The sequence below is a fragment of the Talpa europaea genome, assembly GCF_964194135.1.
Source record: "Talpa europaea genome assembly, chromosome: 8".
NCBI classification, from domain to species: domain Eukaryota; kingdom Metazoa; phylum Chordata; class Mammalia; order Eulipotyphla; family Talpidae; genus Talpa; species Talpa europaea.
Window position 1 is genome coordinate 110,892,141 of NC_140075.1, and position 17,073 is coordinate 110,909,213.

Here is a 17,073-nt window from a genome sequence, read left to right on the forward strand (position 1 = left end):
GGCCCTCTCACTGGCAGACATGCATCCTATTGAACCCTATCACTGAGATCTGATTGTCTTATTTTTTTTTAAGATTTATTTCATTTATTTATGCATCCAAGAAGTGGGGTGTAGGCCAGAGGTGTGTGTGGGGGGTGAGGACCCACTAGACACAGAATGGAGAATAGAACAGGCAGATCCACTGAAATACACTGCTGAGGGCAGCAGCGGGAGAGACAAGAGAAGTCTGCTGTGCCACGTGGGTCAGCTTCCTGGCCAGGGATCGAACTTGTGCTGCAGTGGTTGGTGATAGCTTGATAGTGCTGAGACTTTAACCCCTGCACCACCAGGGAGACCCCTGATTGTCTTTTATCATCAACATCCAGACCAGGTATCACAGATCATTGCCATTACGCTTTGGTTATGCTCATTTCTTTTGCAGACTGTGCCTGGGTGGAGCCCTGTGTCCTGTGCCCTAAAACAAGGCTACCCATGAGGACATGGGCTTGCATTTTAAGTAGGCAGATCCATCAGGTGGCTATGGAACAAGAAGGACCTGCAGCATTGACCCATGCTCTACAGATGTAACCCCTGCAGTTTTCCTGGTGTGGGGACCCACAGGGTGGAGGCCACCATGCTTCTGAAGGGCTTGGTGGGCCCAGCGCCTCACAGCACTGTGCTGTTTTTTTTTTTTTTTATAGATATATTTTATTTATTTATGCATACAAGAGCTGGGGTGTAGGCCAGAGGTGCTGGGACCGAGGGTATGGTGAGAGGATTCACCAGAGACAGAGTGGGGAACAGAACAGGCGGACTGACTGATACACACTGCTAAGGGGAGGAGCAGGTGAGACAGGAGAGGTCTGTTGTGCCATGTGGGTCAGCCCCCTGGCCAAGATTGAACTCATGCTGCATGGCTTCCCATAGCTTGATAGTGCTGAGACTTAACCCTTTGCGCTACCAGCAAGGCCCCGCCCTGTGCTGCTTTTATGGGGAGCTTGTTGGTCAAAGGCATACTTCATTGGCTCCCTCCCGCCTGCTCCTGCCTTCCTACCCATCACATCTTGAGACTTGGCAATAAAATTAGATGCGGGTCGGGGAGAGGTGCCTGGTGTACATCAGGCCTGCTCTGTGTTCACAATCCTCAGACCTCCCAGACCTCTCCCACCACTACCTCACTCCAAACCTACTCCCAAGACCGAGTTTTAGTTTTTCCTACACCCTTACCACTCTCTGTACCTGTTTTGTTTACTTGTTTATGGTCAAATGTTTATTTTGGAAGTTTCTTGGAGCAAGGGTGTGATCAGGACTGTTCACCACTAAAGTCTCAGGGCCTGGAACAGTCTCTGGCTATCAGGGACCACTTATTGTTGGTTTTTTTTTAAAGATTTATTTATTTACAAAAACTGGGGTATAGGCCAGAGGCGCGGGAGGGTGAGGGAATTCACCAGAGACAGAGTGGGGAATAGAACAGGCAGACTGACCGAAACACACTGCTGAGGGGAGCAGTGGGCGAGGCAGTAGAGGTCTGCCATGCCATGTGGGTATCTCCCTGGCCGGCCGGGTATCGAACCTGCACTGCAGAGGCTGCAGACAGACTCATAGCACTGTGCTGAACCCACTGTGCCACCGGGGAGGCCTGACCACTTGGTTTTTGCTAAAGGGATTACCATGTGGATGAGTGAAGTGGTGACCTGTGAGAAATGGCCAGTTTTTCCTGAATGCACTTGTCCCCTGATGGGCTCAGGAGGCCTTGGCTGCCTTCATGGCCACCTCCCTGTTTCCAAGGAGGACTGGTTCCAAATACCCCTGAAGCTGGACATGGGTAAGGATGTAATTTATCATCCAAACAGCCAATGCCCTGTATGCCTGCAAGTGGCAGGCCTGGTGTGGGGCACTGCAGTTAAAAGGTGGGCAAGAGAAAAGTGCTTACCTGTTAGTGTGCTGAGCAGACAATGACCCAGATGGATGAGAAAGACAATCACACTATACATGACACAGAAGAAATGAAAAAATTGGCTCTACTAGTTAAAAAAAGGGGGGGGCCTCCCTGGTAGCACAAAGGGTTAAGTCTCAGGACTATGAAGCTATCTGCAGCCTCTGCAGCACGAGTTTGATCCCCGGCCAGGGAGCTACCCACATGGCGCAGCAGACCTCTCGTGTCTTGCCTGCTGCTCCCCTCAGCAGTGTATTTTAGTAGATTTGCCTGTTCTGCTCCCCACTCTGTCTCTGGTAGGTCCTCACCCACCTCCCACACCTCTGGCCTGCACCCCAGCTCTTGTATACATAAATAAATAAATCTTTGTTTCAAGAAAAAACAAAGAACTCTGATTTAGGTAGTGCAGTCAGGTGAGGTCTTCCTGAGAAGGGAATTTCCAGGAGACTGGAATTTTGAGAAGGAATTGTGTGAAGAGCTCATAGAATGACATTCTGCGGACAAGGACCAGCAAATGCAAAGGCCCTCAGGCAGGACAAGGCTGGGCATCCTTCTAGAAGGCTAGTGGTCAGGGAGGTGGGGCAGAATCTGGTGCTGAGAGTGAGGAGGGCTTCATTACTAATGAAGTCCATTAGTTGTCATTGTGAAGTTTAGCCAGGTGAATGGCAGGATCTGGTCCCAACTCTGGCTTCCAGGCAGAGACTGAATTGGGGTAGAAAGCAGGATCCAGGAGTAGAGAGCACAGTTAGGAGATGAAAAGTAAGGGGCATATGGGTAGGTTGGGGGGTGGCTGTGAGAAGGAGACACTGGGTAGAAATGGCACCTGACTGTGTGCGGGACTGAGTAACTGTTCAGGGGTTGGGACAGGGGGGCAATGGGATGAGTGTCTGGTTTCCCAGGATTCTAGCCCAGCGACCTTGGTAAACAATGCAAGGTCCAGGGCCTCCCCTGGTGGCACAGCGGTTGAGCCCTGGGCTGCGAAGCTGCCCGCAGCCTCTGCAGCACCAGTTCAATCCCCAGCCGCCGGCGAGAGTCCCACATGGCGCACAGACCTCTCTTGCCGCACCCGCTGCTCCCCTCAGCAGTGTATTTCGTTGGTCTGCCTGTTCTGTTCCCTGCTCTGGCTCTGGTGAATTCTCTCACCCTCCTGTGAGAGACTGTACCCAGTGCTTGTATAAATAAATAAATAAAATCTTAAAAAAAAAAAAAAAACAATGCAAGGTCCAGCTGCAGGTGAAGAAAGACCTCAAGCCATTGAATCTCTGAGCGTATTTCTGGAGTCCTCTGTACACAGTGGGCAGGAAAAGCTTCTATTCTTGCTAAATACAAGAATAGAATGACACCTTATCGGCAGGTGTCTTTGAGACATGGTGTCATGAGAGTAGAGGCTGGGTAGCTTTCTTATCAACCAGGCAGCATGGTTTTGAAAGGGCCGATTTTTCCCATAGCTGTGGCCAGTTCTAGCACTCAAAAGCATGCCAGGTCCTAGTCCTCCAAAAGCCGGTACTCTGTCTTTGAATGGTCTTTCTATGGAAAGGGAAGCAGCTTTGTGGCCCTGGCGGGTAGAAACAGATGGTAAGAGGCATGGACATGGAGACTCTAGGCCAACACCACCAGGAAGAACAAGAGGATAATCAGAACTTTCTCAGAGGGATGAGACTCCCATCCCTGGGTGCATTCAAGCCAAGACTGACAGGGTGCTGGGGGCCTCTCCAACCTGGCATCCTGTCAACAGGAGACTGAATTCCTGTGGGTGTGAACACCCCTTTCCTATAGCTCCTCTAAATCTCCCGAGGACAGCAGTTGCCTCCCAGGGCACAAAAACTCCTTAGAGGCCTCCCTGGTGGTGCAAGGGGATAAGATGCAGCACTATGAAGAAGCGATCTGCAGCCTCTAGCTTTAGGGAGCCAACCCACATGGCGCAGCAGACCTCTCCTGTCTCGCCCACTGCTCCCCTCAGCAGTGTATTTCAGTAAATCTGCCTGTTCTGCCCCCACTCTGTCTTTGGTGAATCCTCTTACCACACCCCCACGTCTCTGGCCTGCACCCCAGCTCTTGTATGCATAAATAAATAAATCTTAAAAAAAAACAACAAAAAACAAACAAAAACAAAACCCCTTAGACTGCCCCCCTGCTGCCACTGGCTGGAAACAGCGGCTAAGTCACCGCTTCCTGGCCTGCGTTACTTTGGAAGAGTAAAGCCCAGTGTGGGCGGAGCAGGGGGACAGGCTGATGCTGAACAGGCTTGTCCAAGGCCTCCTGGCTTTTCAGGAAAGGGCGTCCTCCTGTCTGTAGGGCTAGTGGGGCCAGGAAACTCCTCCACTCATAGGCTGACTCCGGCAGGGACACTCCAAGGAGATCATGGGTGTGAGAAGGGGTTTCTCCTGCCCCAGCCACATGGGCAGCCCCGGCTCCCTGGCCCTCTACCCAGGAGCACCATCAGAAGAGCAGCAGCACCCTAGATGGAAAGAATTCTACCCTGGGGTCCCAGCTGTGGGGCAGACTGGGAGTGGGCTGCCGCTTCCAGAAGGCTCTGAACTCTGGCAGACTTGACTGCCTTGCTCCAGGGCTGGTCTTGGCCGCCCCCTGCTCCCTCCCAGCTGCTGGACTCCAGTGTACCTCTGCTGAGGGAGACCCCGGCTCCCAAGGGAGGCAGTCCCAGGCTATACCACTCCTGTATCTGGGTCACTTCTGATGGCTTTAGTTCCCTAGCTGGACATAGGGAGACTATCATCCCTGATTCCTGTGAGAAGGGAATGAGTTTTTGAGAATGAGTTTCCTCCTGGAATTGCCTCTTCCTCCATGCTTGGTTCTCCCTTGTCTAGAGGTATGGAACTGCTTACCCATGGGGAGGGAGGTGCTTGTAAGGGAGAACAAGATCCTTCTTGGTCTGAAGGGGCCTAGCCTTGGCTGATAGGACTATAAACTTGTATTTTGCCCCCAAAATAATAGAGAAGGCAGGAGGGAGGTTGCTACCTTGTAGGGCCATGGCTTCTGCCCAGATTTTCCTGTGGGTGCCAAGGGGGTGAGGGGGAGGTCTAGCTGGTGTGGGCGCCCACCTCCCTTGTGGCTCCACACCTGGGGGCAGGGTCTGGAAAGGCGACTCTGGGCTGGGGATAGCACATTAGCATTCCAGACTTCTGGACGGTGGCCCTGTTGAAAGCTGGGGGAGATATGAGGGCTGGCTCGGGGCAGCCCAGTAGGGGTGGGTGGGGAGGGGCTAGAAGCCTGTTCTTCTTCCAGGCAGCTGACTGGTTATTTTTAGTTCTAGAATGGTCCTCCCAAGCCCCCTTCAGCTCTGTTTATCTTGCTTTTGTGTCCCTGTTCCTCTCTGGGGAAACTCAGTAGCAGGAGTGGGATGGACCAAAGGGAGTGAGAGGAGATTAGAGGTTCCAGCAAGAATGGGAGAAAGTGGCTGGGTCTGGAAAGAGGGTGGAGGGGGGGGCTGCATCCTCCACTCCCACCCCGCACCCAGCACTGCCAGTTCCGGAGCATTTTCCTCTTTTTGTTTACTTTGGGTTGGGAGCCACCAGGTTATCCCTTCTCTATCACTAGGGCTAGGATCTCCACGCTGCCCATCCCAGGCCTTGGGGAGCCCCACCTCTCTCCTTGTGTGGGGTCAGCCATGGGTCAGGACACAGTATGGGCCCCTCAGAGGGAATCCTGTGTAGAAATGAATGGACTGCGGGGCCTCCCCGGTGGCGCAGCGGTTGAGCGCTGGGTTGCGAAACTGCGCGCGGCCTCTGCGGCGCCGGTTCGATCCCCGGCTGCTCCCCGGCCACCGGAGGAGGGTCCCACATGGCGTGCAGACCTCTCCTGCCGCCCGCTGCTCCCCTCAGCAGTGTACTTCGGTCCTTCTGCCTGCTCTGCTCCCCGCTCTGGCTCTGGTGAATTCTCTCACCCTCCCGCACTTCTGACTGTGCCCAGTGCATGTATAAACAAAACAAACAAACAAAACCAGCAAAACAAATAAATAAAGCATGCCTCTATAAAAAAGAAAAAAAAAAAAAGTTTGAAATGAATGGACTGGGGCAAAGAGTTGGTGTGAACTCTTATGTTGCTTTGTTTGGCGCTCCAGCCTCTTGTGCATCTGACGTAAAATGGAAAGACATTAGTCCCCTCTCTAGCACTGTGTGAAATACCCAACCCAAAGCATAGTTGACATGTAGAAGCTGCTAGATAATGGTTAGCCAGTGCTGCTAGGACAGGTCAGTCACATCTGTGGGGTGCTTGTGGGGTACTGTTGGGGCCCAGTCTCCTGGAGTATTTTAATTTAGCAGCAATTGCAAAGCCACACCCTCCCCACAGCTCCCTTAGTCACTGCTGGGCAGCTGAAGGCCCTGGTTCTGGCTCTCTCCCTTTTCCCCACAACCGAGGGGTACTGTTCGCACTGGATGCTGGACAAAAGGGACTCTGGAAGAGAGGGCTCCAGGTTACCTGCCTCTTGTCAGCCCCAGCCACAGACCCCAGACCTCAGAGAAGGGGACAGTGGCTAGAGGAGGGAGTCTTTTTTTTTTTTTTAAAGAAGGCCCGTTTATTTATTTATTTGTTTGTTTTTTAACATTTATTTATTTATTTATTTATTTATACAAGCACTGGGTACAGTCAGAAGCGCGGGAGGGTGAGAGAATTCGCCAGAGCCAGAGCGGGGAGCAGAGCAGGCAGAAGGACCGAAGTACACTGCTGAGGGGAGCAGCGGGCGGCAGGAGAGGTCTGCGCGCCATGTGGGACCCTCCTTCGGCGGCCGGGGAGCAACTGGGGATCGAACCGGCGCTGCAGAGGCTGTGGGCAGCTTCGCAACCCAGCGCTCAACCGCTGCGCCACCGGGGAGGCCCGGGAATCTTTTTTTTTTCTTTTAAAAGATTTATTTATTTATGCCCACAAGAGCTGGGGTACAGACCAGAGGTGTGGAGAGTGAGAGGACTCACCAGAGACAGAGTGGGGAGCAGAACAGGCAGATTGACTGAAAAACACTGCTGAGGGGAGCAGCAGGTGAGTCAGGAGAGGTCTGCTGCGCCATGTGGGTAGCTCCCTGGCCAGGGATCGGGGATGGAACTCGTGCTGCAGTAGCTGCGGACAGCTTCATAGGTTGCGTCTTAACCTCTTGCACCACCAGGGAGGCCCTAGAGGAGAGAGTCTTGAGGGGAGGAAGTGTAAGCCCAAGGCTCCCCGGTCACTACTTGCTGGGGTGGGCATGCTCTGCTCTTCCTTTTAGGCCTCTATATAGGGAAAACCTGTTAACCCTGGGGAGCTCTGGGAGCGCGGCCCAGGTGGTCAGCGGTGGGCCAGGTGCCGAAGGGGTGGCAGGAACATTCTGGCCACTGGCTGGGGTCAGTGAGCCAGTCTATAAAGGGCTGTGTTCCAGGTGTTAGTGTGGGGAGGCCTCATCTAGGCCTGGGTAAGAGTGAGGGAGTGGGGAGCCTTCCGGGGCAACCACCATTCCTCATGGGACTAACACCTCTTGGAGGTGGAGAAAGGCAGCAGCTGCCATGTCCCAGGAAAGGCACTGACCTTTAGAACAGAAGACAGAAATAGCCAGGGAGGTACACAACCTGTGTGGGAGTGCTGCCGGGCAGGGCAGGGGCAGGCCCAAACACGAGGAAGCAGGGAGAGCCATAGGGCACACCAGCACCGAACTCCGGGGCATTTCACGGGCTTCCTGTTGCTCACGTAGGCTCTCCAGTTCACATATGAGGAAACTGAGGCTCAGAGCAGCATCGCTGCCTTGTAATCAGCAGAGCTGGGACTGAGCCAGGCCTGGCTGGTCTGCAGCCCCCTTCCCACATTTCTTGCAGTGTCCTCCTCACTTATTGGTGCCATCCTGGTGTGGGGTGGGGTCCTCCGCTGAACCCCACCCTATGGAGGAGAAGAGGCAAACCTCTCATTGAGGCCTGTAGGCCTCAGAGGTGAACCTCAGCTACCTCTGTTGAGTAAATGACCCTTGAGTCCCTGAACCTTGTCACCCTGTGACCAACTTTCTGTCCCATCCTTGTTCACAGAGAGGGAAGCTCATTAGCCCCTTTTCTACTACCCCCAAATTGTGCTGGGCTTAGGGCTGGCCAGAGCTCTGAGGGGCCCTCCCCAATGGCAATGGCAAGGGCAAGCGTGGGGGAAAGGCCCTAGCTCAAGCTGAAGTCTGGGAAGGTGAGAATAACAGGCTGAAAATAACCCCGACTGACTGGCTGGCTCCTCCGCTCTCCCTCCCCACCGACAACTTCCCAGCCAGGCTGCTCCCAGCTGTTTCTGCTAATCTGAAGCCAGGAGGCTGGTTGCCTGGATACCAGCGCTTCTGATGAGCAGTTGGGTCCTGCAGGGCCAGGCGGCCATATCCCCAGGCCCTCCGGAGCTGGCTCTTGGAAAGATGACCAGGGAGGTTTGGGGGAGCATGGGGAACCTTATGAAAAGACATCCTCCCCTTTGGCGGGCGTTGCCTCGAGGACTGAGCCTTGGACATCCAGTAGCAGAGATGGCTACTCAGCGATCCAGGCCTTGCCCCCACCCGCCATGGCTGGGCCCTCTGGACCCTGCTGTCTGTGTGTCCTCTTTGGAAGGCCTGTGGGGCCCCTGAGACAGGAACTGGGGAGATTCTGAGCAGGTGGCACTGCTCTGGCCCACTTGCTCCAGGGGAAGGATGCCATGCTGGCCTGGTCCCCCCAGTGCTTAGTTGGGGTTGGGGAGGAGGTTCCTGGGTGGAGCAGGGGAGCCTGGACAGGTGAGTGGGCACAGGAGGCATCTTGAGGGGTGGCATTTCCTGCCCTTGAGGGTCAAGGAAAGCATGCTTGGCACCCAAGCAATGGTGAACGTTCCAGCTCAGGGTCCTTTCTTGGCAAAGGTGGAAGTGGATGGATGGGGTGGGGTGCATGGAAGACCCAGGGAGGGGGCAAGCACAGCACAGTGGTGTGAGTGGCTTGAGATGGAGGGGGAGGGGTAAGGCAGGAGCAAGCTGGGGGTGCAGGGCACAGGAATGACCAAGTGGGTGTGTTCTGGCCTCCTCAGGTCCAGTGGTCCTCAAGGAACCCTTCATTTGAAGGGAAATGAAGCAACTCCCAGGTCTGTGAGCAGGATGGAGAAATCTGGGCCACTCTACAGAAAGGCCTTTCCCTCAGCTTACCCCTCAGCCTTCCCGAGATCCTTCCCAGAGCCAGACCCTGGAGCTGGCAGCGGGTCTGCCTGCCAAGGGCCCCAGTGACTCCACAGGCCATGTGTGGCCATCCCAGAACCTCTTCTTCACCCTCTTGACTTCAGAGAATGTTAGAGAAGAACAGAGATGGTGGGAGGAGCAAGGAGGAGGCAGCGTTTCAGGAGGGCCTTTACTTCCCCACTCTCTGAATGGAGCCTGAGATCCGTGTGTGCCTCTCTGGGGCAGAGACAGCAGAGCCCATGAATAATGTAAAGGGGAGCACAGGGCAGCTAGAAATGGTTACTGTTTCATCAAAGTGGCTAACAGGCCTTGAATACAAAATGGAGGGAGAGGGGCTAGACCATGAAGAATCACTCCCTCCTGCCCTTGGGGTTCTGAGCTGAGGGCCTGGCTGTCCCTCGTTGGTCCTGGGTCCTGGCACATGGCATCTGCAGCAGCTCTGGACATGCGGACCAGGCCCAACGCTGGGCCTTGCCTTCTGCTGAGACTTCCAGTGCGCTAGGGCAACAGGAGGTGGTGCCCACCTGTTAATACCTCCCCAGAAATGCAGGTGCTGTAGAGGTGCTTGCAAGGAAGGTTTGGGAGATGAACTTTCTCAGGGAAACTGCAGAGCTTCTGGAAATAATCTCAGTGGGGATGGGTGCTCTCTGCAGCCTGAGAGTTTTGGGGGATTCTAATGGAAAGATGTTATGGAAAAGTTAAAGAAGAAAGTCCCATCAAGAGTCATTTCAAGTGGGTCTCGGGGAGCTTGCCAGTGGGCAGGAGAGTGCCCGGTCTTGAAGTTGCCCTCCAGACTGGCCCTTGAGTTCCACCGGGCCTGTGGAGGACACAGATGACATCAGATCTGAGTGTGAGCAAATCCACTCCAGCTGCTGGGGAAGGCTGCAGAGTGGCCAGAACATCTGGCCACGTGGATTTTATTATTGTACCCTGAAATGTCATGTGAGATTAAAAAGCTGTTTATTCTATATTCATCTCTGCTTCCAGGCTCAGTGGTGGCACTGAGGACATGCTGACTGGGGAGAGAGAGAGCAGGGCAAGTGAAGGGAGCTGCAGACCTGCCCAGTGCCGGTGGCTAGCGTGGTGCTGGGCCTGGGCAGCAGCAGAGGGCAGGGGCTGTGTGCAGAAGGTCACTGTGACTACTCTTGTTGACTGCTTCAGTGGGGCTGGGGGTGACAGCGAGGTATCAAAGAATCCCCAGTTTCTGGGTACTTTGTGTAACTGGGTACTGGGTACTTTGTGGGTACTTGAGTAACTGGGTACTTTGTGGATGGGGAGGTCTTTTATCCTGAAGGGGAGCACCGGGCCTTTGGAACTGGGGTGTGGGAAGATGCCGAGTTTGAGATTCTGTGAGGGGAGGACCTGTTGGGGATGGAAGTTGGGTCAAGAGTTTGCTGCTGGGCCTGGCTCTGTAAGGGGCCTGTGACTTCTGGCCACTGGTAAGGAGGGGCCAGATGACGGTACTTAGTCCTTCCAGCTGGGACCTGGGGCTGTGAGTGATTCAATCACCCAGCACAGCTTTCCTGCCACGAGGGGACCCTCTGCAGCCTTTGATCCTTAGGCCTCTGAAGCCCAGGGTACCCGGGGGTCTTTCTTCTCTCTGCTTGCTATTTGGCCCTGGAGCAGACCCCTGAGCCTCTTTCCATCAGGCTTTCTCTTCCCATCACCACCTCCTCTGCCAGCAAAAAGTCCTCAGGGGCTCAGGTGTCCTGGCAAGCCTGGAGGGGTGCCCCAGGGTAGTGGGGGTTAAGTGCAAGTTGGTCCCCTGGGGTGAATGTTTACTGCTCTCTGTTGCTTCCCAGCCCTCCAGGGGCTTCTGGCTGCTTCTCTGCTGGGACCGGACTCCACGCAACTGCACCATGGAAAGGGGTTCCCACAAAAGCATCCCCAAATGGCATGTGTACAAATAATCCAATTACAGAAGCAATAGCAGCCTGGAAAGAGACAGTCTTTGAGCAGGGCCCAAGCAAGGACGGAAAGGAAGCTGTTTAACTGAGATTGGGGGTGCGGGCAAGAGCAGGCTGTTTGGAGGGGCCCAGAATGCAGGAAAAGGTCCAGAGTAGTGGGGGGTTGGGACTGGCAGGAGACAGAAAGCCCCAGGGACCTGGTAAAGACAGGTGGTGTCAAGTTGAGTGGGAAACTGGAATGTGGCGGTTTTAAGGGTCTCTGCAGAGCATAGAAAATAGAGTACCATTTATTCACACACACTTCACTGTGTCCATGCCTACTGCGCTCCAGGGAGTGTTCTGAAGATGCAGAGAAAGGACACAGCCTGGTCATGGAGTAGTTCACAGCTGGGAGGGGCAAAGGCAGGGCAGGACCCCAGAAGCTGGAGCCCTGACGTGGGCTGGAAGGTGGCAAGATGGGGTCAGTGTCCTAGAGGTGGTGGATCCTAGAGGGAGACATAGCAGAATGTATCCACCTAGAGGGAGACAAAGCAGACACCGGGTACAGCAGGAGCATGGAGGTGGGGGCACGGAGGAGGAGAAGCCAGTGTGCAAAAGCCAAGTGGCAGGAGAGAGGCTGGCGCTTCCTGAGCTAGAGGGGAGCAATACGACTTGAGAACGATTTGTGTGTGTGTGTACACCTATGTGCACAGGATGGCAGGAAATGAGATAAGGCTGCATAAGTAGGTCAGAGCTGCCTTGACAAAGGCCCTGTATGCTCTGCTGCAGATTTTTGGATCTTAACTTGAACGCAGTGGAACACATTTAGATGACACAGACCTAGTAAGATTTGTATTTTGAGGAAGATTGAGGTGCTGGGAAACTGGAGCTGGGTAGGAAACCTTGCAGTGATCGATGCAAGAGAGGAAATGATCCCTCAAATTCCTAGGGCCTTGTCTGCGCCAGGCATTGTTCTCTCTCTTTCCAGAGGGTAATTCACTTACTCATCACAGTTCGATAACATCGATATTACTACCGTCCCCGGATTTGCAGCCCAGGCAACTGAGGCTGAGGAGGGCTGAAATAACATTCCCCAGCCCTGGTTCCGAGCAGGGAAGCCAGCGGGTGTCACTCTGCTCCAGCGTCGGTGCGGAATGGAAAGGCCGGGCTGCCGGTGATGGTGAAGAGGGCCTGGCCTAGAGGGATGTCAGGGGGGAGATCAGGTTGACTTGAGAGCTCCTTTGGGGGCAGTGGAGATGAGGGAGGGGGAAAAATCCCAGATAAGAGTGAGAGAGTATGTTGCTGGGTTCCCTAGCGTGCCCCCACCTTCAGGAGCCCCAGGGCCTGTGAATGAGACCTCATTTGGAAATAGGGTGACTGCAGATGCAATCAGGTTGAAATGAGGTTTCACTAGAGGAGGGTGAACCCTGAGTCCGAAGACTGGTGTAAGAAGAAGGGGATCTGAACACAGGCACAGAGGGGCTTCCGGGGAGGGGTGGGGCATGGAACGATGGAGGCAGAGAAGGGGGTAGCAGCTCCACAGGGCAAGGAATACCAGGACTTGCCCGCAGACATCAGAAGCTGGAGGAGACAAGGAGGATCCCCCTGGAGTCTTCGTGAGAGCACCACCCTGCCGACACCTGGACTTCAGCCTTCTGGCCTCCAAACTAGGAGATAAATGCCTGCTGTTTTAGGTCCCCAGTTTGTGATGACTTGTTAGGCAGCCTCAGGAAACAAATCCACTCCCTGCTGCAAAGAACCGGACTTGGACAGGAGGATGGTAGCGCAGCTAACCTGCTTAGGCAACATTCGAAACGAAACACAGGGGATGGGGTGGGGGGCGGGGGAGGGGCTTCCCTGTGGTGCAAGGGGTTAAATCTCAGTGCAATCAAGCTATTGCCAGCCACTGCAGCATGAGTCCGATCCCTGACCAGGGAGGTGACCCTCATGGCACAGCAGAGCTCTCCTGTCTTGCCTGCTGCTCCCCTCACCAGTGTATTTCAGTGGATCTGCCTGTTCTGCTCCCCACTCTGTCTCTGGTGGATGCTCTCACTTCCGACACCTCTGGCCTGTACCCCAGTTCTTGTATGCATACATAAATAAAATAAATCTTTAAAACAAACAAACAAAACACAGAGGGGAAGGGGGCATGAGCATATAGATGAGCTTCTGGGTTGGGCCCGGAGGCTAGGGGCAGCCACGCTGTGAGCATGTAATGCTGAAAGGTCTTGCTGAGAAGAAGGGGCGGGGCCTGCGGACTGAAGTGCACGATCATGGAGCAAGTGGAGGATCTTTGCTGCAGAAGGATGCTCTTAAAGCGGGAGGAGGGATGCAGAAGAAAGGGCAAGAATAAAGGAGCCTCTAAAACAACAGGAACAGAACCTGCAGCAGCCCACATGGGGCTGAAGCTTGCAGAAGGGGCCAAGAGGAAAATGGTATTTTAGAAGGTGGGGGAGGGAAAGGAGAGGGCGCTTTAGGTTTTGCCAGCCTCAGGAAGCCCTGCTTGGGGGCGAGGGCTGACTGTGCATTCATGGATGGTGGATTTACCTACATCTATTTGTCATGGAGCTTCTCTGAGAAGAGAAAGGACAAGGAAGCACAATTCTTTCTTTTAAGATTTATTTATTTATGCATACAAGAGCTGGGGTACAGGCCAGAGGTGCAGGGGTGAGAGGATTCATCAGAGATAGAGTGGGGAACAGAACAGGCAGACTGACTGAAACACACTGCAGAGGGGAGCAGCGGGCGAGACAGGAGAGGTCTGTCTGCTGTGCCTTGTGGGTTGCTCCCTGGCCGGCCGGGGATCGAACTTGTGCTGCAGAGGCTGCGAATGCTTCATAGTGTGGTGCTTAACCCCTTGCGCCACCAGGGAGGCCCCACAATTCTTTTTTGTTGTTGTTGTTTATTGTTTAATGGAAAGGGTGACATAAATATTGGCAGGAGGAAATTGAAGCCCAGGGTTAAGGAGAGGTGATACCTGTGAGGTGGTGAGAGCCGTGTGCCAGGAGGCATTCAAGCAGAGGCTAGCGGAACCTCTCCCCAGCAGTGTTGTAGAAATGATTCTGCTGAGATTTTATAGAGGACACAGTTAATCACCCCAGGCCTCTGGCCATGGAGGCGCTTTTGCTTTATTGCTTCGGTGAGGGGCCAGTAGAAAGACAGCATGATTTCAGGGCCTGGGATTAAACTGGGCCTCCCAGGCTCCTCAGAACCTTGGGGTGTGCTGGCTTTCTTGGCGTGAAAGTTTTGTAACCTGAAAAGCCTGACACACCTCACTTTTCAGCTTTGTTTTGATTATTGAGCAATAACCCCATCATCACTCTCCTGAGCCTTACAGCTTATGTCCACCTGCCCATCTTTGGTCTCCCCCTCATTCCTGAATTTAGCAACTCCCAGTCGGTTCTGGGGCCTGGCGGGAGGAGCAGCGAGGCAAGGCCCTCTTCTGGTGGCAGCGGAGAGCTGGGTTTCCTCCTTTCCCTCCCTCCTGCCTCTCCTCTTTGTTCTCCTCCCTTCCCTGTCACGCCTTTACAGCTGGCAGCACGGGCTGGTTGGGGATGAGCCAGGACCAGCCCTGGGCTCCTTGTCATCTGTCTGTCCGTCAAATGAGCGTGATCCCTGTGCCCTTACTTCCCCCCAACTCAGGATGCTCGGATTCCCCAGGTGCTTGGGTCCACAAGGAAACAGAGGAGCCCGTGCCCTTGACTGAGGACAAGAACCCGCCTGCCGTTTCCTTTGACCTTGACAATGCCTTCCGCTGCCCTGTCTCTGGAGGCGGAGATTTGGAACTTGCTCCTTTGGCACTGTCAGCCTGTCTGCAGCTTTCGCACATTCTCCAGCACAATTGAGCCAAATCCCCATCTAAGGCTGGAGAGACCTCCTCGGGCGGGGGTGGGGGAAGGGGAGGTCAGCACCCTCTGTCAGGGGCTTTGGGGAGAGGCTGCTGTGCCAGAGTGTGTCCTCAGATCACCACTGTTGCCACCTCAGTGCACAGCAGCTGCCAGAGTCTTACTCTGGGCCGCCTTATTTGGGCAGCCAGCCTTTGTCTGCTGTTCTGACTTAAGATCCTTGGCGCCTCTCACGGACACCATGGAGAGCGGCTTCACTTCTCCAAGCTCAGGCTTGTGACGGGAGCTGGCAGAGAGCGATGCTCGGCCCAGCTGTTGGTGAGGAGGGCCTCTGGTTTGCCCAGCTCTCCGTCTTCTTGCAAGTTCTCATCCTTTCTTTTCTTGCAGATCCAACAAATAAACATGTTTATTCTTATCCATTTAACACTTGTTCACTGAAGAAAAGCAGCAAAGGGATAATCATCTAAAAAGCAATCGTGGTAACATTTTGCAATGTATTATTTTTTCTCTATCCTCAGATACTGGGGATTCATCAGTGACAAGACAGGCAGGTTCCTACCCTATAGGTGCTTACAAGTCAGCAGGAAAAATGATCCATAATCCATATACCATCTGCTGACAGACAGCTCTCATCTAGGCCCTCTCCCCTCTGTCTCTATGCTATGGATTTCCTCTCCAACCAGCCTTCCTTTTCTTTTGCGCCTCTCTGTGTTGGCAGGAGAAGACTGGTGCGACACGAAGGTGGCAGGACACACATCTGGGCTTGGCTTTGTGCCCAATGGGGAGAAGAGAGCCCCCCCCATCTGGACGCTCCATCAGAGAGAGGCAGGGTGTGCTGGGAGCACTGTGCCCGCACAGCCTGCATCAGCAAAGCCACTCCCTTGTGTGGAAGGAAGGCCCTGGCCCTGCAAGAGCATCCCCACCCCAGAGAAAGATCCAATCCCAGGGATTGGCCTGAATAGCCACTGCCCAGCCAGGGCCCAGGACTCTGTGTGCTCCCCCAGCGCCGCCCCCCACCCCACCGAATCCCAAGTGGAGTGAAGGAGGAGGGGGTGGTGAGGTGGAGAGAAAGGAAGAGAAAGTGAGAGGAGAGGAAGGAGAGGGTGGGGAGAAGCAGCCTCGTTTCCATAGCAACCACACCTGTGAGCCAGCTGCTGTTGCCATGGAAACAGGGGGAGCCAGCTCAAAGGCTGCGCTGTCTCAGGGGAGACACAATTTTTGACAAAAAATACCCTTTGATAAAAATAAAGAAAAAATAATAAAAGCCACCCTCTCTGGGATTCGGGGGCACTGCCGAGTGAGGTGACAAAGGAGAGGCGGGGGCCGGGTTGTGGGGGAGGAGGCTGCGTGGCCAGGGGTTTCTGTCTGCTTCAGAGAATTGCCGAGTCAGGGTTTTAGAGCCAAGGGGGCCTGGGAGATCACCCCCCACTTGATGCATGTGAGGGGGTACTGTGAAGGGAGGTGGGCTGCTCACTCAGGAGCCCGGGGCAGGAGGAAATCCAGGGGCTCCTGGGAGAAAGGAAAAAACGTGCTGGTTCTGTGCAGCGACTGAGGGAAGTTTGTGGGGTTCTTCTTGAGCCAGGGTGTGGAACGAGAGAGACAAGGGCCGACTTCAGCCTCTTCAGCTGGGGAGGGGCCTTCAGCAGTCACCTCAGCCTCGGGGTGCCTCTCCCTATGCCCCCTCTGCTGCCTTCGCCTTCCCAGGTGTCTGCTGTCTCTCAGGGACCAAGTTCAGATAAGGGCCCCTGAATGGCTGGAGAGAACTGCCAGCCAGAGACTACCAGGGAGCCTGTCAGTGAGAAGGCAGGGGAGGGGGGATGGTTCAGACAAAGCTGTTGCCTTCTCCAGGGAAAACCTTCAGCTTGGTGGGGGTGGGGCAGCAAGGCGATTTCTGGGCCCTGGGTTCTAGACTAGGTATCTGGCCAGAAGTGGATGTTCTCAAGTCCAGGGGAGGTCAGTCAAGACAGTCAGTACGGAAAGGTGAGAGCTGGCAAAAACCCAGGGATTTGACGCAAGGGTTTCTGAAGGCCCGGGCTCCAAGCAGGGTAACCGGGCCCTTGGTCAGACCCAGGTGCTCGCCCAGTGCCCGTTTCACCAGGGACATCTCTGCTTGTGCCCTTTTATATGTTTGTTTTTCACAAAGCACTTTTGCTAATGTCATCTCATCGCTCCCCTCTGCTAACACTGAGGAGCAGGTGGGGTCACCTCTGTGGGGAAGAGGGTCCCCACCCCAGAGAGGCTAAGCCCTGGGTCAAGATCACACAGCGCAGTAGCCGTGCAGGAATT